Source organism: Arachis ipaensis, chromosome B5 (genome assembly GCF_059453495.1).
Source record: "Arachis ipaensis isolate K30076 ecotype BB chromosome B5, ASM5945349v1, whole genome shotgun sequence".
In the NCBI taxonomy this organism is placed as follows: domain Eukaryota; kingdom Viridiplantae; phylum Streptophyta; class Magnoliopsida; order Fabales; family Fabaceae; genus Arachis; species Arachis ipaensis.
This window is the reverse complement of record NC_142440.1, coordinates 84,356,770-84,365,801: the sequence shown is the minus strand read 5'-3', so window position 1 is coordinate 84,365,801 and position 9,032 is coordinate 84,356,770. Positions and strand designations below refer to the sequence as shown.

General features: G+C 41.2%; 1 non-coding gene across 1 annotated transcript; it reads right to left on the bottom strand.

Annotated features, from left to right (window-relative positions):
• Positions 1-8,203: 8,203 nt before the first annotated feature.
• Positions 8,204-8,307, bottom strand: LOC148564807 (small nucleolar RNA R71). The gene has a single exon (XR_015885326.1). It is a non-coding gene; the product is annotated as a small nucleolar RNA R71 (small nucleolar RNA).
• Between the last annotated feature and the right edge of the window lie 725 nt (positions 8,308-9,032).

The window sequence follows — 9,032 nt, the reverse complement described above, 5'->3', positions numbered from 1 at the left end:
TCCTTGGTGTTTTCCCTCCAAATTTTTCGAAAACAAGGAGCATTAGATCTAAAAAATTTAAATCTTGTACTATCTTATTGTTTTTCTCTCTCCTCACTAAATTCAAAAATATCTTTTCAAAATATCTTTTCTAACTTCCTATCTTTTCAAAATTTGTTTCAACTAACTAACCAACTTTTTGTTTGTTTCTTAACTTTTTCAAAACTACCTAACTAACTCTCTCTCTCTCAAATTTTCGAAAATATCTCCCCTCTTTTTTAAAAATTTCTGTTTTTTTTAACTAATTATTTTTAAATTTTTTTACGAAAAAAAAAATTATAATTTTCAAAATTCAAATTCTTTTTAGTTATTTTATTTTATTTAAGTATTTACTTCTTATAAAATAAAATAAATAAAAAAGATAAATCAGTCCAAGTTATATCCATAGAAATCCATCATAGACATAAGTGGAAATGAACAGTCCAAGAGGACTCTGGGGTCATATTCTAACCCCTCTACTGCTTCATATGGGAGTAGCATATGCATACCCTCCATTGGAGTTAGTAGCTTTGAGTTGAATCCTCAGCTCATTATCATGGTGCAGCAAAGTTGCCAGTATTCCGGTCTTCCACAGGAAGAACCTACAGAGTTTCTGGCACAATTTTTACAAATTGCTGACACAGTACATGATAAGGAAATAGATCAGGATGTCTACAGACTATTACTGTTTCCATTTGCTGTAAAAGATCAAGCCAAGAGGTGGTTAAATAACCAACCTAAGGCCAGCATAAGAACATGGAAACAGCTGACAGAAAAATTCCTGAATCAATATTTCCCTCCAAAAAGGATGACACAGCTAAGGCTGGACATCCAAGGCTTTAAACAAGGAGATAATGAATCTCTTTATGATGCCTGGGAGAGATACAGAGAGATGCTACGAAAATGCCCCTCTGAAATGTTTTCAGAGTGGGTTCAGTTAGACATCTTCTACTATGGGCTTGCAGAAGGAGCTCAGATGTCTTTAGATTACTCAGCTGGTGGATCTATCCATATGAGAAAGACAATCGAAGAGGCTCAAGAGCTCATTGATACAGTTGCCAGGAATCAGCATCTGTATCTAAGCAGCAACCCTTCCATGAATGAAGAGGTTAAAACAGTAACTGCTGAATTCAGTACTGTAAAACAAGCTGCTGAATTCAATCAGCAATTAGATTTTCTAACAAAGCAGCTAGCTGAATTCAAAGACAGGTTACAGGAGACAAGGATAGCTAATATACATATGGAAGAACAGTTTAAGCAAACAAAGCAGCAGCTATCAAAGCAAATAGCAGAAGAATGCCAAGCAGTTCAATTAAGAAGTGGGAAAACATTAAATACCCCACCTCAAGGCATCAAAAATTCAAGAAATAAGCAACCCACCAAAGATTCCCCTGAGGACAGTAAGAGCCCAGGGAAAAATAATTCTGGCACTAAAACGCCAGAAAATGGGTGGAAGGCTGGCACTGAACGCCCAGACCATGCCCAAAACTGGCGTTCAGCGCCAGAAACAAGACAGGGGTGGCGTTCAACGCCAGAAATGGGCAAGAATCTGGCGCTGAACGCCCAACAGGGGCACATTTCTGGCGTTCAGGCGCCAGGAACAGACAGTGAGCTGGCATCTAACGTCACTCCAGCTTCTGACTCTGGTACGCAATTGCCAGTGAGGGATCAGACACACATAAGTGCTGACAACAACCCCTCTAAAAAGGCTTCTTTAACCACTAAGGTTGAGGAATATAAAGCCAAGATACCTTATACTGAAAATCTCCGGAAAGAGGAGCAGGATAAGCAATTTGCTCGCTTTGCAGATTATCTAAGGACTCTTGAAATAAAGATTCCATTTGCAGAGGCACTTGAGCAAATACCTTCTTATGCCAAGTTCATGAAAGAGATCTTGAGTCATAAAAAGGAGTGGAGAGAAACAGAAAGAGTTCTCCTCACTGAAGAATGCAGTGCAGTCATTCTGAAAAGCTTTCCTGAAAAGCTTAAAGACCCTGGGAGTTTTCTGATACCATGCATATTGGAAGGTGATTGCACCAAGACAGCCTTATGCGATCTTGGGGCAAGCATCAACCTAATACCTGCATCCACTATCAGGAAGCTTGGCTTAACTGAAGAAGTTAAACCAACCCGGATATGTCTCCAACTTGCTGATGGTTCCACTAAATACCCATCAGGCGTGATTGAGGACATGATTGTCAGAGTTGGGCCATTCGCCTTTCCCACTGACTTTGTTGTGCTGGAAATGGAGGAGCACAAGAGTGCTACTCTCATTCTAGGAAGACCCTTCCTAGCAACTGGACGATCCCTCATTGACGTCCAGCAAGGGGAAATAACCCTGAGAGTCAACGATGACGAGTTCAAGTTGAACGCTGTCAAAGCCATGCAGCATCCAGACACATCAACAGACTGCATGAAAGTTGACCTTATTGACTCTTTGGTAGAAGAGATCAACATGGCTGAGAGTCTCGAATTAGAGTTGGAAAACATCTTTAAAGATGTTCAGCCTGATATGGAGGATTCAGGGGACATGAAAGAGCCTCTGAACTTTCTTCTGAAAGAGGAAAAACCTCCTAAACCAGAGCTCAAGCCACTGCCACCATCCTTGAAATATGCATTTCTAGGAGAAGGTGACACTTTTCCTGTGATCATAAGCTCTGCTTTAAATTCACAGGAAGAGGAAGCACTTATTCAAGTGCTAAGGACACACAAGACAGCTCTTGGGTGGTCCATAGGTGACCTTAAGGGCATAAGCCCAGCTAGATGCATGCACAAAATCCTATTGGAGGATAATGCTAAACCAGTGGTTCAACCACAGAGGCGGCTAAATCCAGCCATGAAGGAAGTGGTGCAGAAAGAGGTCACCAAATTACTAGAGGCTGGGATTATTTATCCCATTTCTGATAGCCCCTGGGTGAGCCCTGTTCAAGTCGTCCCAAAAAAGGGAGGCATGACAGTGATTCATAATGAAAAAAATGAACTGGTTCCTACAAGAACAGTTACAGGGTGGCGCATGTGTATTGACTACAGAAGGCTCAATACAGCCACCAGAAAGGATCATTTTCCTTTACCATTCATAGACCAGATGCTAGAGAGACTAGTAGGTCATGATTATTACTACTTTTTGGATGGCTACTCAGGCTATAACCAGATTGCAGTAGATCCCCAAGATCAAGAGAAAACAGCATTCACATGTCCATCCGGAGTGTTTGCTTACAGGAGGATGCCCTTTGGGCTATGCAATGCACCTGCAACCTTCCAGAGATGCATGCTCTCTATTTTCTCTGATATGGTGGAAAAATTTCTGGAAGTCTTCATGGATGACTTCTCAGTATATGGAGACTCATTCAGCTCCTGTCTTGATCACCTGAAACTTGTTCTGAAAAGATGCCAAGAAACCAACCTAGTTTTAAACTGGGAAAAATGTCACTTCATGGTGACAGAAGGAATTGTTCTTGGGCATAAAATCTCAAACAAGGGAATAGAGGTGGATCAAGCAAAAATAGAGGTAATTGAAAAATTACCTCCACCTGCCAATGTTAAGGCAATCAGAAGCTTTCTGGGGCATGCAGGATTCTATAGGAGGTTTATAAAGGATTTTTCAAAAATCGCAAAACCTCTAAGCAATCTGCTAGCTGCTGACACGCCATTTGTGTTTGACACAGCATGCCTACAGGCGTTTGAAACGCTGAAAGCTAAGCTGGTCACAGCACCAGTCATTTCTGCACCAGACTGGACATTGCCATTTGAGTTAATGTGTGATGCCAGTGATCATGCCATTGGTGCAGTACTGGGACAGAGGCATGACAAGCTTCTGCATGTCATTTATTATGCCAGTCGCGTTTTAAATGATGCCCAGAAGAATTACACAACCACAGAAAAGGAATTACTTGCAGTGGTTTACGCCATTGACAAGTTCTGATCCTACTTAGTAGGATCAAAGGTGATTGTGTACACTGACCATGCTGCTCTTAAGTATCTACTCACAAAGCAGGATTCAAAACCCAGGCTCATCAGATGGGTATTGCTTCTGCAAGAGTTTGATATAGAAATAAGAGACAGAAAAGGGACATTGAACCAAGTAGCTGATCATCTGTCCCGGATAGAGCCAGTGGAAGGGACATCCCTCCCCTTCCTTGAGATCTCTGAGACATTCCCTGATGAGCATCTATTTGCCATTCAGGAAGCACCATGGTTTGCCGATATTGCAGACTATAAAGCTGCAAGGTTCATACCCAAGGAGTACAATAGAATACAAAAAAAGAAACTAATTACTGATGAAAAGTACTACTTGTGGGATGAGCCCTATCTCTTCAAGAGATGTGCAGACGGAATTATCCGTAGGTGTGTCCCCAGAGAGGAAGCACAGAGAATCCTATGGCATTGCCACGGATCTCAATATGGAGGCCATTTCGGAGGGGAGCGAACAGCCACCAAGGTCCTCCAATGTGGCTTCTATTGGCCCACACTCTATAAAGATTCCCGAGAGTTTGTACGTAATTGTGACAGTTGCCAAAGAGCTGGTAACCTGCCTCATGGTTACGCCATGCCTCAACAAGGGATCTTGGAAATAGAGTTGTTTGATGTATGGGGAATTGACTTCATGGGACCGTTCCCACCATCATACTCAAACACTTATATTCTGGTGGCAGTGGATTATGTATCAAAATGGGTTGAGGCTATCGCCACACCCAACAATGATACTAAAACAGTGCTGAAGTTCCTCCAGAAACATATCTTTAGCAGGTTTGGTGTCCCTAGAGTGTTAATCAGCGATGGGGGCACTCACTTCTGCAATAAACAGCTTTACTCTACCATGGTTCGGTATGGAATTCGCCACAAAGTGGCCACTTCATATCATCCACAAACCAACGGGCAAGCTGAAGTCTCTAACAGAGAATTAAAGAGAATCCTGGTGATGCCAAGGCATCATGGACTAGTTTCACTAGCAATTTTCTGTTAGTTTTAGTTGTTTTATGCATTTTCTTGAGCTTAAAGTAACCAAAAATGGTTAAATGAAGAACAAAGCAATAAATCATTCAACATGTAGATTTTTATGCAAATTCCATGAGTTTTTAGTTATATTATTTGAATGCTATGAATGGAAGATTTCTCATGAAACTTTGCAAGACTTTGATGCAATTGTTTGGATGATTTCAGGGAAGAAGAGGCTAAGCAAGGAAGCAAGAAAATCAATAAAGGAAGCTTGAATATCACATGTGGAGTTTAAGTTCCAGTTTAAGCTTAAACTGGAGCTTAAACGCCAAAATCATGAAGAATAAGAAATGCTGGGATTGAAGTTTAACCTCCAGTTTGACCTCAAACTGGAGGTTAAACGCCAGAATGATAGGCCTCACTTAAGGAGCATTCCACGTTTAACCTCCAGTTTGAGTCAAACTGGAGGTTAAACGCCAGAATGAGTATGACACCAGGGAGGAGTTCCACGTTTAACCTCCAGTTTGACCTCAAACTGGAGGTTAAACGCCAGAACCAGGAAGAGTACCAGGGGCCATTCCACGTTTAAGCTCCAGTTTGACTCAAACTGGAGCTTAAACGTGTTCGACGTTTTCTTTCACTCCAGGGTTGCTCTCTCCACCTCCACGTTTAACCTCCAGTTTGACCCCAAACTGGAGGTTAAACGTGTTCGACACCTCCAGGGCCACCATTCCAAGCTTCCACGTTTAACCTCCAGTTTGACCTCAAACTGGAGGTTAAACGTGTTCGACCTCCAGTAAGCTTCCACCCTTTTCCACGTTTAACCTCCAGTTTGACCTCAAACTGGAGGTTAAACGTGTTCGACCTCCAGGATGCCTCATTCCTTTTCCACGTTTAACCTCCAGTTTAACCTTAAACTGGAGGTTAAACGTGTTCGACTACATTACTCTCCAGGGCTACCATTCTTCCATTTCCACGTTTAAGCTTCAGTTTAACCTTAAACTGAAGCTTAAACGTGCTTCTACAAAAGGCCTCACTGGAAGTGTCTGGCGTTTAAGCTGCAGTTTAAGCTTAAACTGCAACTTAAACGCCACTCTTGGAAAAGGTTTCTGGGCCAAAAATATTGTGGTTTAAGTTAGTCTTTGAGCACAAATATTAACTTAAACTCACTTTGGTATGAAACCCAATTGAATATCATGGTTTATGGGATTGGGCCTGAAGGATTGATGAGTTGGAAATCTCAATTTATTGAGTCATGTGTCATTATTTGATTATCACTAAATTGGCTCAATGAAATGTACAGAATTTGGATCAACAACCTCATCAACATTATGGATCATAAACCCAAGGCAAAAGGAAAGCAAGGAGAGGCCTCAAAGCCCAAGAAGCACAACTGAAGCTCAATATAGAAAGTGTATAAATAGGATAGAATTGAAGTTAGAAAGGAAGGGGGACTTTCACTTTTAGCCAGTTTTCCTTTTCTTTGTAATTGAATTCAGAGCTATGATTCACTAAACCCCCTTTCATTGGGTTAGGGAGCTCTATTGTAATTCAATGAATCAATAATAGTTTATCTTCTTCTTCAATCTTTTCTCTTGAATTTTGTTAGAAAGCTTCTCGATCTAATTCCATTGAGTAGTTGTCTTGGGAAAGAAGCTACTCATACTTGGAATCCTTCGGAGCCTTGGGAAAGGAATGGAGGATTCATGCTAGAGAAGCTTTCTCACAGTGGATTGGATTGGGGTTTGGATGGATATTGTGACATGTAATCCTACCAAATTGTGGTTCATGAAATTGTGTGGTATAATCAGTGACCAAGCATCATCTCTTCTTATGAACATTTAAACCAAGGGATTGGGAATTTGTTTGTTTTTAGAGAGCATTGGTGAGCCAAGGAATTGGGATCCAATCATATAAGATTGCCAAGCAAAATTCAATGAATGCATTGGTTGAGGAAGAGATTTACATGTTTTGATTCGGAGATTTCAATATCTCCTAAACCCAATGAATTCCCCATTTCTGATTTCCACTTTCTCTTTACATTCTGCAATTCAATTCTTGCAATCATCCCCATTCCCTTTTAATTTCAGCAATTTACATTCTGCTCTTGAATTCATGCAAATTTAAGATTCAGCCATTTAATTTTCTTGTCATTTACTTTTCCCGCCAATTTTACATTCCGCAATTCTCATCTCAAATATTGATTCCGCTCAACTAGAACACACTTCTAATCCGAATTGCTCACTCAACCAATCCTTGTGGGATTCGACCTCACTCTATTGTGAGTTTTTACTTGACGATGATAACCGGTGCACTTGCCGGAAGGAATTTTGCCGATCGTGCAATTTCCTAAATCGTAGCATAACACGTTTATGCGCATCAAGTTTATGGCGCCGTTGCCGGGGATTGGTTTTCGATTGACAATTCTCAAATTGGAAGCTAACTAGATTGAGCAATTTTCTCTTGCTTTGTTAATTCTGTTCTAGATACTTGTTGAATTTTAATTTCTGCACTTGGTTACATGCTTTCTTTCTTTACGCCTTTAGATTCATGCAACTAACTCACTGACTCACTAACTGTTTGATTTAATTCCTCAATTGATCTAACCATACTCTTTCATTAACCAAGAGTATTTCACTTGTTTGTGTTTGAGCTGTGTTCTTGTATGACAGGTAGGAGAGGAGAGACATCAACTCCTCCGTATACCGAACCAGAGAGGACCCTTCATAGACTTAGAAGGGAAGCAAGAGGGAAGAGAGTAGTGGGAGAAGAGGAATCTGAAGGAGAATCTGAGGACAATTTTGAGGAAGCTTTAGATCTCAACATGGATAGAGAAGTTCACAACCATGAGAGAGCTGATGGAAACAATGCCATCCCTGAGAGGAGGGTTTTGAGTTCATACATAAACCCAACCTCAGGGAATTGTGGTAGTAGCATCCAGAAACCACCCATTCAGGCCAACAATTTTGAGCTCAAGCCACAGCTAATATCATTGGTGGAAAATCATTGTTCCTTTGGAGGAAGTGCTAATGAAGACCCAAACCAACATCTCACAAAATTCTTGAGAATTTGTGACACTGTGAAGTCCAATGGAGTCCAGGAAGATGCCTATAAACTGCTCTTGTTCCCATTTTCACTTAGGGACAAAGCAGCTAAGTGGCTGGAATCATTCCCAAGGGGGAGTCTAACAACATGGGATGAGGTGGAAAGCAAGTTTCTGGCACGTTTCTACCCTCCACAAAAGGTCAATAGGCTTCGATCTGAGGTCCAGACTTTTAGACAACAAGATGGTGAAACTCTCTACGAGGCATGGGAGAGATTCAAGGACTTGACAAGGAAATGCCCACCAAACATGTTCCATGATTGGGTGCAACTGCACATCTTCTATGATGGGCTCTCTTATGAATCAAGGAAGGCTGTAGACCATTCATCAGGAGGTTCATTGAACAGGAAAAAGACTGTGGAAGAAGCCATTGAAGTGATTGAGACAGTGGCTGAGAATGAGTACTACTATGCATCAGAAAGGCACAACACTAAGGGAGTCATGGAACTGAACCAGGTTGATACAATTCTAGCCCAAAACAAGGTGTTTGCCAAGCAACTAGCAGAACTTACCAGGCAATTAGAAACAAAGCAAGTGGCTGCAATCCACACACAAGATCAAGAGGAAGTAGGCATTGAAGGAAGTGATTGGGAAGAGGCCAATTATGTGGGAAACCAACAAAGGCAATCATATGATCCACATTCCAATACTTACAACCCAGGCTGGAGAAACCACCCAAACTTTGGGTGGGGAAACCAACAAACCCAACCACAAAACCACAAACCTTACAACCACAACCAACATAACAATTCCACATACCAAAACTCCAACCAAAGATCATACCAAGCCACACAAAACACTTACCCCCAATCATCATACCATGACCAAAGTAATCAACCTACCCAACCCAATCCGAACCAACAATTTCAAGATCAATTAAACCGGATTGAAGGAATGATGGCAACCATGAGTCAAGACATAATTGAATTGAAAAGCTTCAGGGATGATGTGAGGACTACCTTAAGAAACCATGGTG